General features: G+C 44.6%; 1 protein-coding gene across 1 annotated transcript in view; it reads right to left on the bottom strand.

The window, feature by feature from the left end:
• LOC141205180 (nicotinamide N-methyltransferase-like) overlaps positions 1-14,758 on the bottom strand; it is a 32,105-nt gene extending 17,347 nt beyond the window's left edge. Inside the window, exon 1 of the mRNA XM_073664080.1 lies at positions 14,713-14,758. The gene's annotated coding sequence lies outside the window, so the exon portion shown is untranslated. The remainder of the gene's footprint in view (positions 1-14,712) is intronic.
• Between the last annotated feature and the right edge of the window lie 1,900 nt (positions 14,759-16,658).

Below are 16,658 nucleotides of genomic sequence, written 5' to 3'. Positions count from 1 at the left end.
GCCGTTTCTGCTTGTGTGAAGTGGATAGAGGAGGTCGACAGGATGGCGCATGCACAGCTGCAAACCTCTGAAGGACCCTGCATCTTGTTGTTCGGGGGACGTTGGAGGCACAAGCAGCTTCAAAAACTTGTCTGCTGCTATGACAAGGCTTTTTTGCCGCTGCTCTTTCAACCTGACGTAATTGCCTGTAGGAAAGAGTCCTCAATTTGCCCTTATCAGCACGCACACGTGTGTACTGTGAATCAGCTACATACTTCTTGATTGCCAAGACACTTCATCCTGATCATCGCACAATGTTGATTGTAGTCATGCCTTGACCTAAACACTCCACAATTTGTTGCTTCTCAGCAGCCGACACATCCTTTTTCTTTCCCATTTTGGCAGAAAATGTAGGCTGCTTAATAATGTGAGAGAGCCTTCTTAAGTAGTCTTGCCTTTCATTGGACACACCTGCCAAACTAATTAGCACAGGTGTCTGCAATTGCTTACAGTGATATAAAGAGCCCTGACACACATCACCATCAATGAGTTTAACTGACAAACAAACAAATTCTTCCCTTATCACTCCTAAACACTTTTTGTATAATAATTTGGAACGCAGTGTACATGTGCTTTTCCACAAAACACCAGTGGTTCACGTAGTGAATCTTACAGTTCTAACTTGCCAACCGTGGTCTGTATGGAGTTGTTCAATAAAGGGCCCAAAATTAAGATAACATAGATGGGAGAGGTCTCTATGAATAGGAATTCCTAAGTATTTGATACCCTGTGAGGGCCAGGCAAAGGGAAAGTTGGACTGGATGGAATCCTATATGGATTTGGGGAGGGAGACATCGAGGGCCTCAGACTTCGCTGCATTGATTTTAAAATTTTACCATGTAACAAAGTGATCTATTTCAGCCATAACAGCATGGATGGATATATGTGATTGAGTGATATATACTAGGACATCATCAGCAAATAGAGAGCACTTGTACTCGGTGCCTCCCACCTCAATCCACCTAATATTGGGGTTATGGCGAATTGATGAGAGCAGGTGCTCCGTCACTAGGATGTATAAGAGAGGGGACAGAGGACATCACTGCCTTGTCCCATTGGTGATTGTGAAAGGTGATGAAAATGTTCTGACGCACCCCCTGGGCCTTGGGACACCCGGAGCCGGACCCTTTTGGTGGATGCTGGTGGTTGTAGTCTTCGTGGCGGCGACCCAGTTCCGTGGCTCAGGGCGGTCAAACCAGTGGCGGAACTATTTATGTGGTTTTCATGTTTAAATGTCCGACTACGCCACCCGTGGATTGCGGTCAGAGTGAACCGCCGCTACAGGGCAGACCACTGAGGCTGGTGTTGTGGGTGCAGCAGAGCGTAGCATAACTCCCCACGGGAGGAGTATAGCCTCAGGGCAGTGTATGCGGAGGATGGGGGTGATGGTGCAGGGCAGCAGCAGTAACGACACGGAGTCAGTGATGCAGTTCAGGGCCTTTACTCACAGTTCTTATTATCCAGACCACGTCTGCAGGTAATGGCTGCCCACGTCGTACTGTGCTCACCAGGTGAGGGGCTCAGACAACTCCCAGATAACTTTGGAGCACTTCACAGGACCCCCTTTGTGTGTCCTTTGTCTGGCCTTTCTTACCAACACTTCTGTCCGGCTGCCTCGGGCCTCCTCTTGGTAAACTTGGCGCCAGTTTCCCTGACCCTATGTGGTGCCTTCCTAGCGGGTGTAGCGAGGGGCTGCGCCACATAAAATGTCAGAGCCTCTGGTTTCTAGCTGAGGGTCGTTTCCTGCCTCCACTAGTTCGGGGACCGGTCTCCCCCTTTGGCCTGACCCCTCCACGCAGGTGGATTCGGGCGTGCGGTGGCGACTCGCCCGTCCGCACCCCTGGGATCCCTTCATTCCTCGTTCCTGGAGCCTTCTCCGCTCCTCTTCCTTCCTTCTCCCTCTTCCAGGCCTGGGCCTCTGTTACTAGGCCCGCCTCCGGAGCAGAGCTCATGCAGAGCCCCTGCTCCCTGCCACTTCTGCTCAGACTTCTCTGCACTGAACTAAGATGGTGTCCACCTTTTATACTCCCTTCTCAATGCACCCAGGAACTGCTTCCTCCCTGCTCCTGCACTACAGGGTTCCCCTTCCTCAGTGTTCCCTCCCCCCACTCCAGCCAGGGACAGGGACTGTCGTGCCCATCTCAGGGGCATATTGGTCGCCCTGCCCCACGGCAATGTGGTGTAATGCATGCAGGTGTCGGGTCCTGATCCACACTCCATCCTTACCTGAGAGTGAGATATCACACCTCTGGGTGAGGTGCAATACGTCTGTAGCAACTGAGCCCTCAGGGTGCTACAGTTCCATTTATCTTCAGCCTAGGTGACGTATTGCGATACAGGGCCGTGATTTTGGCTATAAAAGGGTCCCCTAGACCCCTACCCCAAGCTTTTTAAGAGAATCATATATGGCGTGCCAGGAGACTCTATGGAATGCTTTCTCAGCATCCAATGAGAGTATCTAATTACAAATTTTTAACTGCATCTAGCCCAGGAAATACTTTGTGCCTAGTAGCAGTGTCTGCTAGTGAGCGGATTATCCCGGCTGTTAAGCAAGCTGCACCACCTGTAGTTTAGACACTTAATTTTTTCAAAGGAAATGCTTCGGGACCATGGGATACTTAGTGAAGAGCATCAGGAGGCACCCCAAGGCATAGGGGCTGGGACTGGCAGTAGGATGCCTTGCGGTGGACAGCCGAGCTCGATCCTTATAAAAGCTTTTTAACTGCAGCAGCTTTAGTGGACGCTACTGGAGCTGGAATTACCGCGGCTGCTGGCATGAGACTTGCCCTCCAATAGATCCTTGTAAATGGATTTAAAGTGTATTCATTCAAATTAGAGAGACAATTTAAATTAAAAAGCTTAGAGCTGCCTCCACCACAGGGGGGCTCGCTCGACCCACCAGCGGACAGGCACCAGTATTGGGAGAGGGGGGCTGGCCGTCAGGGTTCACCGCGGCTCTGGCACAAACCCGGCGACACGGAGGTGGCACAGGCAGGAGCGGACTGGCCGTGTCGGCTTCTCACTTTTTGGATTTTAGAAGGGCATGACATGCCTATATCTGTGTCTCCCCCTCCTTTTACTCCTCCACCTCTTTTATTTTCGCATGACTATATGTACTTGTCACTTTTCCATGTGTTAGTTATGTCTTCTGAGCAGTTTGTCAGCTTTTGGACACCTTTGAAGGTGTTTTCTATGTGTTTCTATGTGTTTTTGTTTGCCTGCCATTGGTTTTAACGGTGTTCGAAGGTGTTCGACGAACAGTTCGACGAACAGTTCGGCGAACACACGGGTGTTCGACGAACCGAACCGAACTCGAACACTACGGGGGTGGCTCAACACTATTTGTCAGTTAAACTCATTGATGGTGATGTGTGTCAGGGCTCTTTATATCACTGTAAGCAATTGCAGACACCTGTGCTAATTAGTTTGGCAGGTGTGTCCAATGAAAGGCAAGACTACTTAAGAAGGCTCTCTCACATTATTAAGCAGCCTACATTTTCTGCCAAAATGGGAAAGAAAAAGGATGTGTCGGCTGCTGAGAAGCAACAAATTGTGGAGTGTTTAGGTCAAGGCATGACTGCAATCAACATTGTGCGATGATCAGGATGAAGTGTCTTGGCAATCAAGAAGTATGTAGCTGATTCACAGTACACACGTGTGCGTGCTGATAAGGGCAAATTGAGGACTCTTTCCTACAGGCAATTACATCAGGTTAAAAGAGCAGCGGCAAGAAAGCCTTGTCATAGCAGCAGACAAGTTTTTGAAGCTGCTGGTGCCTCCAACGTCCCCCGAACAACAAGATGCAGGGTCCTTCAGAGGTTTGCAGCTGTGCATACGCCATCCTGTCGACCTCCTCTATCCACTTCACACAAGCAGAAACGGCTCCAGTGGGCCAAACATTACATGAAGACTGATTTCAAAACTGTTTTGTTCACGGATGAGTGCCGTGCAGCGCTCGATGGTCCAGATGGATGGAGTGGAGGATGGCTGGTTGATGGACACCCCACGCAAACACGGCTACAGCGCCAACAAGGAGGAGGTGGAGTAATGTTTTGGGCTGGAATCATGGGGAGAGAGATTGTCGGCCCCTTTAGGATCCCTGAAGGCGCTAAAGATGAACTCCATAATGTATGTGGATTTTCTCAAACAGCACTTCCTGCCATGGTTCAAGAAGAAGAACCGTGTATTTCACAGCAAGATCATTTTTCTGCATGATAATGCACCATCTCATGCTGCACATAAAAAATCTGCATCTCTGGCTGATATGGGCATAAAAGGGGACAAACTTATGGTGTGACCCCCATGCTCCCCTGACCTCTACCCCATTCAGAACCTTTGGAGCATCATTAAAAGGAGTGTCTATGATGGCGGGAGGCAGTTCACATCTAAGCAACAGCTCTGGGAGGGTATTCTGTCCTCATGCAAAACAATTGAAGCAGAAACCATCCAAAACCTGACAAATTCAATGGACGAGAGAGTTCAGAAGCTCCTTTCGAACAAGGGGTCCTATGTGAAAATGTAACATCACCTACAATAAAGTTTTGAGTTGAAAACTGTTTGATTTCAGTTTCTAACAACCTGCTAATGCTTATAATTTCAAAAATGACCATTTTTTTGGTCTTTATTAAAATGAAAAGGTTGATCGAAAAGTTTGGAGGATCTAAGAGTGTGGCAACCCAGTAGTCATGATTACTTCGAATTCTGACAATATGAGGGTCATGCTGCAGGTAGTGCAGCAAGAAGGCACTTATGTGTCTTGCGCATCTCGGAGCCCCAAAATTATTTTCCGGGCTAGATGCAGCTAAAAATTATTTTTAATTTTAAATCTGGTGGAGCTTATTATAGATGGCCTAATAGGATCAGTGCTGCACACTGCTACAAAGCCCAAATTATTTTCCAGTCAAGATACAGATAAACATGATTAGTAATTTGAAAGCTTAAAACGGTTGGTAGGGTGATTTTAACCAATCATCAAGCTTTTACTCTCCCCAGGATGACACAGGGGTAGAAAAGTCGTTTCGGATCCATGATTTGTTCATCTTTATGAACGTGAGTCTGTCTACATTATCAGTGGAGAGCCGCGTGCGCTTATCTGTCAGCACACCACCAGCAGCGCTGAACACACGTTCAGACAGAACGCTGGCTGCGGGGCATGACAAGATCTCCAAGGCGTAAGTGGCTAGCTCCGGACATTTATCCAGATTGGAAGCCCAAAAAGAGCAAGGGTCCAGTGACACAGTCGTGGCTTCAATGTTTACTTGGAGATACTCCTGTACCATCGTCTCTAGGCGTTGACTATGTGTCAGACTTCTTGTCTCCTGTGGCCTTGCAAAGGATGGGCTAAAAAAGTGGTGAAATGATTCCGCAAAATTGATGTTACCAGCAGATACTGTGGTTCTGTTACGGTTTGAGTGCTGAACACTTGACGGTCCCACGGTTGGCAAGTTGGAACTGTGAGATTCACTACGTGCACCACTGGTATTTTGTGGAAAAGCACATGTAAGATTCTGCAACAGTCTCTGCTGATACTCCTGCATGCGTGCATCCCTTTCTATGGCAGGAATAATTTCTGCAAATTTACTTTTGTACCGGGGATCTAACAGTGTGGCAACCCAGTAGTCAGGATTATTTCTAATTCTCACAATTCGAGGGTCATGTTGCAGGTAGTGCAGCAAGAAGGCACTCATGTGTGTTGCGCATCCAGGAGCACCAGTCCCTATTGTGTTGGTGGCGAGGTAACAATCATGCTTCCTTCCTCTGTCCTCTCCCCCCAACCTCGCACAACAGAAATGTGATCAAGGTCTCCCTCATCTGATGAGTCTTCCATCAGTTCGTCCTCCACTTCTTCCTGGGCTCCTGCACCTTCCTCACTAGTTTGGCTGCTACCATGCGCCCTGGTAAAACCATCTCCCCCACCCTCACATGCCTGCCGCCTTGGTGCTGCCGACCGTCTGGACCTTGCAGATGTTAGCCCTTCCGCATACAACTCCTCCTCCTCTACTTCCTCCACCTCCTCTTGTGCCACCACCTGACTCCGAATTCTGTTTAACATGTGCTCCAGCATGTAAATCACCGGAATAGTCATGCTGATAATGGCATCGTCAGCACTAAACATCTTCATCGCCATTTCAAAACTGTGCAGAAGGGTGCATAGGTCCCTGATCTGAGACCACTCCTCCAGCGTGATTTGCCCCACCTCTGAATCTCGTTGGCCCAGGCTATACGTCAGAACGTATTGCACCAGGGCTTGTCGGTGCTGCCACAGTCGCTGCAACATGTGCAGAGTTGAATTCCACCGGGTAGGCACATCGCATTTTAGCCGGTGAAGTGGCAGGCCCAACGACTTCTGTAGAGATGTAAGTCGCTGAGCTGCGGGATGCGAACGGCGGAAGTGAGCACACAGCGACCGTGCCCTCTGCAGAAGGCCATCTAGTCTGGGATAGTGGGCTAAAAATTGCTGGACAACCAGGTTCAACACGTGAGCCATACAAGGCACGTGTGTGACATTGCCCCGGCGAAGGGCCGCACCCAGGTTTGCAGCATTGTCGCACACGGCCTTCCCTGGTTTCAGGTCCAGTGGAGACAACCATTCATGAAATTGGTTCTCCAGAGCTGACCACAACTCCTCAGCTGTGTGACTCACATTTCCCAGACATTTCAAAGTAAAAACCGCCTGATGACGTTGAGCCCTACTGCCAGCATAGTAAGGAGGTGTGCAGGATCCCTTCTGCGCAGTTAGAAAGCTTGTGGCATGACCAGACAGGCTTTGGGTGCAGGTGGAAGACCGAGAGGAGGTTGAGGAGGCAGAAGCAGTGGAGGAACTTTGACATAAAGAGGATTGACGCACAACTCGTGGGGACGGCAAGACTTGGACAGCAGCCCCTTGTCCTGCTGTCACCATAGTTACCCAGTGCCCAGTCAGCGACATGTAACGCCCCTGTCCATGCCTACTCGTCCAAGTGTCTGTGGTGAAATGCACCCTGTCACACACAGAGTTTCTCAAAGAAGCGGTGATGTTGTGTGCGACATGTTGGTGGAGCACAGGCACACCTTTCTTTGAGAAGTAGTGCCGACTGGGCATCTGGTACTGGGGCACTGCGACGGACATAAGGTCTCGAAAATCCTCTGTGTCCACCAGGCGGAAAGGCAGCATTTCTGTAGCCAAGAGCTTGCAGATGGTGAAATTCAACCTCTTAGCTTTCTCATGGCTAGGAGGAAATGGTCTTTTACTTGTCCACATCTGAGGGACCGAGGGCTGGCTATTGTGCTTAGACGGGGTTGATAAGGGTGTCCCCGGCAAACTGCCGGTCTGTGAGGAAGATGCAGGCGGACATGTTAGGTTGCCTTGATCCAAAGGTGGTGCTATCGATGTCGGACAGCGCTCAACACCAGCTGGTGTTACCACCTCCAATGAAAATGATGACCTGCCAATCACGCTGGCTGTTGCGGGTAAAGAGGTGGCAGGTCTGCGCCCCAAAACAGGTGTGACTGCTGTCCCCCCAGTCACAGAGGATGAAGAGGCCGCGGATGCATAAGATATGGCAGACGGTGGTTGGCCCGGCCGGCTAGGCCGCATTGTAGCACACTGAGCTTCCCACTGCAACTTATGCTTCATGTCCATGTGCCGGTTCATGCATGAAGTACTCAAACTATGTATTTTTTGGCCTCTACTTAGCTTTTGCTGACAAATGTTACAGATAACACGAGTTGGGTCATCTTTATCGATCTGAAAAAATGCCCAGGCTATGCAAGGCTTAGCACCCATGCGACCTGAAGAGCCACCACGACTTGTGGTGAGAGCCAGAGTTGTGTTTGAGGATGCAGTTGTTGACGTGCTTCCAGTACTACGTCTCTGTCCAGAAAGGCGCAACCTGACCTCGTCGTCACTAGCATCTTCCTCCACCTCCTCTGCTGACCTCATCTCTTGGCTGACTGTGGGTTGACAGTAAGTGGGATCTCCAACCTCATCATCATCACCCTGTGTGTTATCACACCCGTCGTCCTCAGAGCCAACCTGTTCCTGCCCTGACAAAAAACTAAAGTTGTCGCTCCAATCAGGTATTTGAGTCTTATCATCGTCTTCCTCATTGTCTCCACCAACAGGAGTTACAGTTTGGGAATGAGGGTCTACATTATGGTCAGAACCTTCTGCGTCTGGTCCTGGATCCGACTCATAAAGATTCTGGGCATCAGTGCAGATCATTTCCTCGTCTGGATTCACAGAAGCGCTGGAGTCGACCTCTGATTCCCAGGCTATAGTATGAGTAAACAGCTCTGCAGACTCAACCATCTGTTCTACCTCATACTCAGACGGGCAGCTGGATATTTGGGAGCTGTGAGGAAGCAAGTGCGATTTGGGTGACACCTTTGAGGACTGGAGTATTTGTGATGTTGAAGTTGATGTGGAGGAGAGCCCACTTAAAGGAGCACTTGATATCCGTTGAAGCACCTGCTGTTTTTGTGCCTCATCTGGAATTTGTAGCGATTGGCGTGGCCGTAAGAAAGGGATCTTATCACATTGTCCGCTAAAAGAAGTAGACATTTTAGTTTGGCTGGAAGATGGTCTTTCTTCTGCAGATGTTACTGTTGCTTTAACACCTACCCCACGGACACAACCTTTTTTCCCCTTCCCAACACGCCTATTCCCCTTTCCACCAGCAGCAGGCCTTTTTCCACTCATTTTGGTGGTTAACTAATTCACAACTCTGGAGTTGTTTGCACAAAAAAACAATGGATGGTAACCGAGCAGAGCTGAGTGGCCAAACTGTGGTATTAGGCCAAAACTATTGGCTGGGTTAGATGCAGAAAAAAATTATATTCAATTTGCAACCTGATGGAGGTCAGTATAGATGGACTAATACAACAAGTCCCACACACAGCTAGAAGCCCAATATTTTTTCAGAGGTAGATGCAGAAAAAAATATATTCAGTTTGCAACCTGATGGAGGTCAGTATAGATGGACTAATACAACAAGTCCAACACACAGCTAGAAGCCCAATATTTTTTCAGAGGTAGATGCAGAAAAAAATATATTCAGTTTGCAACCTGATGGAGGTCAGTATAGATGGACTAATACAACAAGTCCCACACACAGCTAGAAGCCCAAATATTTTTTCAGAGGTACTGTATATGCAGATAAAAATTATTTTGAATTTGCAACCTGATGGAGGTCAGTATAGATGGACTAATAGAGAAAGTCCGACACACTGCTAGAAGGCCAAATATTTTTTCAGAGCTAGATGCAGAAAAAAATTATATTCAGTTTGCAACCTGATGGAGGTCAGTATAGATGGACTAATACAACAAGTCCCACACACAGCTAGAAACCCAATATTTTTTCAGAGGTAGATGCAGAAAAAAATATATTCAGTTTGCAACCTGATGGAGGTCAGTATAGATGGACTAATACAACAAGTCCCACACACAGCTAGAAGCTCAATATTTTTTCAGAGGTAGATGCAGAAAAAAATATATTCAGTTTGCAACCTGATGGAGGTCAGTATAGATGGACTAATACAACAAGTCCCACACACAGCTAGAAGCCCAAATATTTTTTCAGAGGTATTGTAGATGCAGATAAAAATTATTTTGAATTTGCAACCTGATGGAGGTCAGTATAGATGGACTAATAGAGAAAGTCCGACACACTGCTAGAAGCCCAATATTTTTTCAGAGGTAGATGCAGAAAAAAATATATTCAGTTTGCAACCTGCTGGAGGTCAGTATAGATGGACTAATACAACAAGTCCCACACACAGCTAGAAGCCCAATATTTTTTCAGAGGTAGATGCAGAAAAAAATATATTCAGTTTGCAACCTGATGGAGGTCAGTATAGATGGACTAATACAACAAGTCCCACACACAGCTAGAAGCCCAAATATTTTTTCAGAGGTATTGTAGATGCAGATAAAAATTATTTTGAATTTGCAACCTGATGGAGGTCAGTATAGATGGACTAATAGAGAAAGTCCGACACACTGCTAGAAGGCCAAATATTTTTTCAGAGCTAGATGCAGAAAAAAATTATATTCAGTTTGCAACCTGATGGAGGTCTGTATAGATGGATTAATAGAACAAGACCCACACACAGCTAGAAGCCCAATATTTTTTCAGAGGTAAATGCAGAAAAAAATATATTCAGTTTGCAACCTGATGGAGGTCAGTATAGATGGACTAATACAACAAGTCCCACACACAGCTAGAAGCCCAAATATTTTTTCAGAGGTACTGTAGATGCAGATAAAAATTATTTTGAATTTGCAACCTGATGGAGGTCAGTATAGATGGACTAATAGAGAAAGTCCGACACACTGCTAGAAGGCCAAATATTTTTTCAGAGGTACTGTAGATGCAGATAAAATTTTTTTTTAATTTGCAACCTGATGGAGGTCAGTATAGATGGACTAATAGAGAAAGTCCGACACACTACTAGAAGGCCAAATATTTTTTCAGAGCTAGATGCAGAAAAAAATTATATTCAGTTTGCAACCTGATGGAGGTCAGTATAGATGAACTAATACAACAAGTCCCACACACAGCTAGAAGCCCAATATTTTTTCAGAGGTAGATGCAGAAAAAAATATATTCAGTTTGCAACCTGATGGAGGTCAGTATAGATGGACTAATACAACAAGTCCCACACACAGCTAGAAGCCCAATATTTTTTCAGAGGTAGATGCAGAAAAAAATATATTCAGTTTGCAACCTGATGGAGGTCAGTATAGATGGACTAATACAACAAGACCCACACACAGCTAGAAGCCCAAATATTTTTTCAGAGGTACTGTAGATGCAGATAAAAATTATTTTGAATTTGCAACCTGATGGAGGTCAGTATAGATGGACTAATAGAGAAAGTCCGACACACTGCTAGAAGGCCAAATATTTTTTCAGAGGTACTGTAGATGCAGATAAAAATTATTTTTAATTTGCAACCTGATGGAGGTCAGTATAGATGGACTAATAGAGAAAGTCCGACACACTACTAGAAGGCCAAATATTTTTTCAGAGCTAGATGCAGAAAAAATTATATTCAGTTTGCAACCTGATGGAGGTCAGTATAGATGGACTAATACAAGTCCCACACACAGCTAGAAGCCCAATATTTTTTCAGAGGTAGATGCAGAAAAAAATATATTCAGTTTGCAACCTGATGGAGGTCAGTATAGATGGACTAATACAACAAGTCCCACACACAGCTAGAAGCCCAATATTTTTTCAGAGGTAGATGCAGAAAAAAATATATTCAGTTTGCAACCTGATGGAGGTCAGTATAGATGGACTAATACAACAAGTCCCACACACAGCTAGAAGCCCAAATATTTTTTCAGAGGTACTGTAGATGCAGATAAAAATTATTTTGAATTTGCAACCTGATGGAGGTCAGTATAGATGGACTAATAGAGAAAGTCCGACACACTGCTAGAAGGCCAAATATTTTTTCAGAGCTAGATGCAGAAAAAAATTAGATTCAGTTTGCAACCTGATGGAGGTCAGTATAGATGGACTAATAGAATGATGCTATGCCCAAAAGATTTTACTTCACTAGGTGCAGTAAAAAAATTGGTATTCTATACACAGGTGGTATATCTTGCAACACAGATAGGCTACTCCACTGACTAACACACTCTGCAATAGGCCAAAAGGATTAGCTTTGCTAGATTCAGCCAAATGCTGTGAAAAAAACTTGCACAGCACTGACACAGACCTGCCTGGCAAAAACTGATAGGAACTGATGTAACCTAGTCCTGAAAAGGACTCCAATTACAATTAGTCTTTACTCCCACAACCTATCTATTTAAGAGCACAGACCTGCCTGATAAAAGTCATAGGAAATGCTGTAACCTAGTCCTTAAAAGGACTGCAATCACAACTATTCCCTACTCCCAAGCTATCTGTATACTTGTGCGAAAATTGGCTTGAAATTAACAAGGTATAGCGCACACAGCAACAGCGGTGCCGTCTAACACGCAGCTGCAGCAGTGAGAAAATGGTGGCGACGGGGAAAATGGCTTGGTCTTATAGGGCAAGGACATGTGACATACACTGCCAATGACACATGCCCTTGCTTGTGTGAAAAAAAGCACTTCGCTCCGTGTGTGCGCTGCTGATAGGCTGACAGATTGCACCTCCCCACTGTAAATGCGGGAAAGAGAAAAAAAAATGGAGATCTTCATTGTTCCTGCAGAGATCCATCCCCTGCCCCTCCCCCCACCCCGCTGTACACTCAAACTGCGTATTAACATTAATTTTCATCATTACTGAGAAAAAATCCAGTTATGATTTTGGTGCACGAACAGTTATCGAACATAACCTTGAACAGCCGAATTTTTCTCAAATTGTTCGTGTTCGCCGAACGGCTCGAACACCGCCCAAAACAGCTCGAATTTGAGATTGGCGAACAGTTCGAGTAGAACAACGCTCATCTCTAGTCACCAGCAAAGCACACCCACACCATCCCACCTCCTCATCCATGCTTCACGGTGGGAACCAGGCATGTAGAGTCCATCCGTTCACCTTTTCTTCGTTGCACAAAGACACGGTGGTTGGAACCAAAGATCTCAAATTTGGACTCATCAGACCAAAGCACAGATTTCCACTGGTCTAATGTCCATTCCTTGTGTTATTTAGCCCAAACAAGTCTCTTCTGCTTGTTACTTGTCCTTAGCAGTGGTTTCCTAGCAGCTATTTTACCATGAAGGCCTGCCGCACAAAGTCTCCTCTTAATAGTTGTTGAAGAGATGTGTCTGCTGCTAGAACTCTGTGTGGCATTGACCTGGTCTCTAATCTGAGCTGCTGTTAACCTGCGATTTCTGAGGCTGATGACTCGGATAAACTTATCCTCAGAAGCAGAGGTGATTCTTGGTCTTCCTTTCCTGGGGCGGTCATCATGTGAGACAGTTTCTTTGTAGCGCTTGATGGTTTTTGCAACTGTACTTGGGGACACTTTCAAAGTTTTCCCAATTTTTCGGACTGACTGACCTTCATTTCTTAAAGTAATGATGGCCACTCGTTTTTCTTTACTTAGCTGCTTTTTTCTTGCCATAATACAAATTCTATCAGTCTATTCAGTAGGACTATCAGCTGTGTATCCACCTGACTTCTGCACAACACAACTGATGGTCCCAACCCCATTTATAAGGCAAGAAATCCCACTTCTTAAACCTGACAGGGCACACCTGTGAAGTGAAAACCATTTCCGGTGACTACCTCTTGAAGCTCATCAAGAGAATGCCAAGAGTGTGCAAAGCAGTCATCAAAGCAAAAGGTGGCTACTTTGAAGAACCTAGAATATAAGACATATTTTCAGTTATTTCACACTTTTTTGTTAAGTATATAATTCCACATGTGTTAATTCATAGTTTTGATGCCTTCAGTGTGAATTTACAATTTTCATAGTCATGAAAATACAGAAAAATCTTTAAATGAGAAGGTGTGTCCAAACTTTTGGTCTGTACTGTATATATATATAAAGCAAATCATATGAAACAAGGTTAGCATGGTTATGTTTTTTATCAAATATGTAAGTACTGTGCTCTAAGCACCTTCATGTTATAAGTATATTCTACATAGCACTAATGCAAGCTAAATTTCATATATCCAAAGATTGTATCCATTATATGAGATAAACAGCCTCTTTAATGGCTTAAAAGTGATCGATTTCTAAGAATTCTTGCACATTGTTTAAAGCTTATGATTACTTTTTTTTCCAATCATTTCCATTGCATTCTCAATTTTATCCACAAGATGTCAGTAAAACTTTGCAAAAGACAAAGCAAGACAGAGACAGACAGACATTCAGAAATCCACCTGTCACCTGTTCTGTACAGAAAGAAAAAAACATATATGATGAGTATACGGCTGTTATACTTGTGATTTAGATCAGACAATAACCCTTAAAGTTTGTCTGTCAACATAGAATGACTGTTCAAACCAAGCACAGGTGCAAGATGGACCCGAACATTTAAGTGCAACCTTCCCACTCATTTGTTTTCTGTGTACCGTATCTCTGCCCCTCATTGGCTCTATAATGACAATCTAAAAAAAAAGGAGTAAACAAGTAGTTAGGAAGATGCACTTAAATATTTGGACACACCAAATGTTCACTGAGTGCTTGGTTTGAACAGTCATTCTGTGTTGATAGATTTTTTTTTAAACAGAAAGGAAGCATTGGCAGCTTGCTATAAGCTCCCACTTTATCAGGCTCATGAAGATACCACAGATACAAATATCTCCTTCCATGGAGAATACTATGAGGTTGAAGCAAATAGTATAAAAATACACATAAAATCATTAATACAAACTAATAAACAAATATATATAAAATCATTAAAGGAAATCTGTCAATAAGATTTCACACCCCAAACTATTATATTTGCATTTAGCTATTTCAAGACAAGTCCAACAATACCTTTTCATGGCCGATCAGTTCATCTGTTACTGAGAAACCAGCATTTGAATGAAGGATGCGGCACTGGGTGGGGAATAGATCTGGAGTGACAGAGGCCTCAAATCTACAGCCTCATTTGCATATCAATTCAAATGCTAATTTCTCAGTAATGGAGGAATGGACTGACTATGGAAAGATATTTCTGGATTTGTCTTTGAAAGAGAACATGCACATATGAATAGTTTCTTGTGCGGATTCCCTTTATTACATTTATATCATTACCGGAGTTGCTGTCCGATCTCAGAAGACGGCTGCTGACAAATCTTGCAGAATAAACAAAGTAAATGAAATCCTCCAAGCAACTATCGGATTATATATAGGGGGAAGCTGAAGACAGTGATGTGTCATTTGGCGAGCAATCAAAGAAGGGGCTTGTATTAATGATACAAGTCATTACAAGTCATTAATTACGCAGAGCAGAATGGTATGCAGACGACAGGACATTGCCTGCTTGACAGCCTATGGTATCCTTATTGTAAATGCTAGGAGCATATCAGGTGATATAGATAAAAATGATGTCTAAGAAGCATTTTTTTTTAATACCTTCAAGCAAATAATCTTGTCTTCAGGTGAAACATTTCAGACCATTTTAAAATGTATTTTAGAGCCTGTAATATCATTTGAGGTCCTCCTTGTATGGAGGTTCGGACCTCAAAAATAAGTGCTGATTAGCTGGAGCTGACCCTTCTAGGAAATGATCCCTCAGCTCTTTCATATCAGAAGATGAACAACAAAGATCCCGCAAATAAACTGAAGCAAAACTGCACCAGTAACTCTCATGCTTTAAAAGTTTGTTATCTTGGTCCCTGGCCACAATTTTTTATAAAAAACCAAACAGCACTTTACTCACCCTTCCCGAGTTCACAGGTGAGTCCACTGCTCCCAGTGCCTGGATTTTGGCCCACTCCTCCATACTGATCTTCTTCAGATCTTTCAGGTTTCAGGGCTGTCGCTGGGCAACATTGAGTTTCAGCTCCCGCCTAAGATTTTCTATTGGGTTCAGGTCTGGAGACTTCAGGACCTTTAAATGCTGCTTATGGAGCCACTTCTTAGTTGCCCTGGCTGTGTGTTTCGGGTCAGTGTTATGCTGGAAGACTTAGCCACGACCCATCATTAATGCTTTTACTGAGGGAAGGAGGTTGTTGGCCAAAATCTCACAATACATTACCACATCCATCCTCCCTTCAATACAGTGCCGTCATGATGTTTCCCCCACCATTCTTCACGGTTGGGACGGTGTTCTTGGGGTTATGCTAATCATTCTTCTTCCTCCAAACATGGTGAATAGAGTTGATACCGATGTTCTCTTTTGGTCTTGTCTGACCACATGCCTCCTTTGGATCATCTAGATCAGGGTTCCCCAACTCCAGTCCTCAAGGCCCACCAACAGGTCATGTTTTCAGGATTTCCTTAGTATTACACAGGTGATAATTGCATCACCTGTGCAATACTAAGGAAATCCTGAAAACATGACCTGTTGGTAGGCCTTGAGGACTGGAGTTGGGGAACCCTGATCTAGATGGTCATTGGCAAACTTCAAATGGGCAGGGACATGTGCTGGCTTATCTTATGCACGGGGACTTTGCGTGCCCTGCAGGATTTTAATCCATGATGGCGTAGTTTGTTACTAACGGTAATGTTTGAGCCTTGTGCAATTTTGGCCCTGATATCTTTAGACTGCTCTTTGGTCTTGGCCATGGTGGAGAGGTTGGAGAGTGATTGACTGAGTGTGTGGACAGGTATCTTTTCTACATGTAACGAGTTCAAACAGGTGCAATTACTACAGGTAATGAGTGCAGAGCAGGAGGGCTTCTTAAAGAAAAACTAACAGGTCTGTAAGAGCCAGAATTCTTTCTTTTTAGTAGGTGATCAAATACTTATTTCATGCAATAAAACACAATTTAATTACTTAAAAATCATACAATGTGATCATACAATCTGTTTTTTTCTGCGCTGTCAAGAAGTCCAATATTGATACCGGAGACCGTGGACGACTAGACCCAGGAAACCAGGAGAAAGTCAAGTATGGTTTTATTGTCAATGCGTTTCGAAGTTCACATACTTCTTCAGGACAAACCACAATTGTCTCTGGTCTCAATATTGGATTTCTTGGCAGAGCAGAAAAAAAAACATCATTTCTTATACATTTTATCCTGGATGATCATGCA

This window comes from Phyllobates terribilis, unplaced genomic scaffold, assembly GCF_046119375.1.
Source record: "Phyllobates terribilis strain yellow unplaced genomic scaffold, ASM4611937v1 Scaffold_1__5_contigs__length_1240528914, whole genome shotgun sequence".
Taxonomy (NCBI): domain Eukaryota; kingdom Metazoa; phylum Chordata; class Amphibia; order Anura; family Dendrobatidae; genus Phyllobates; species Phyllobates terribilis.
The sequence above is the reverse complement of the archived record's forward strand: the minus strand, read 5'-3'. Positions and strand labels throughout refer to the sequence as shown.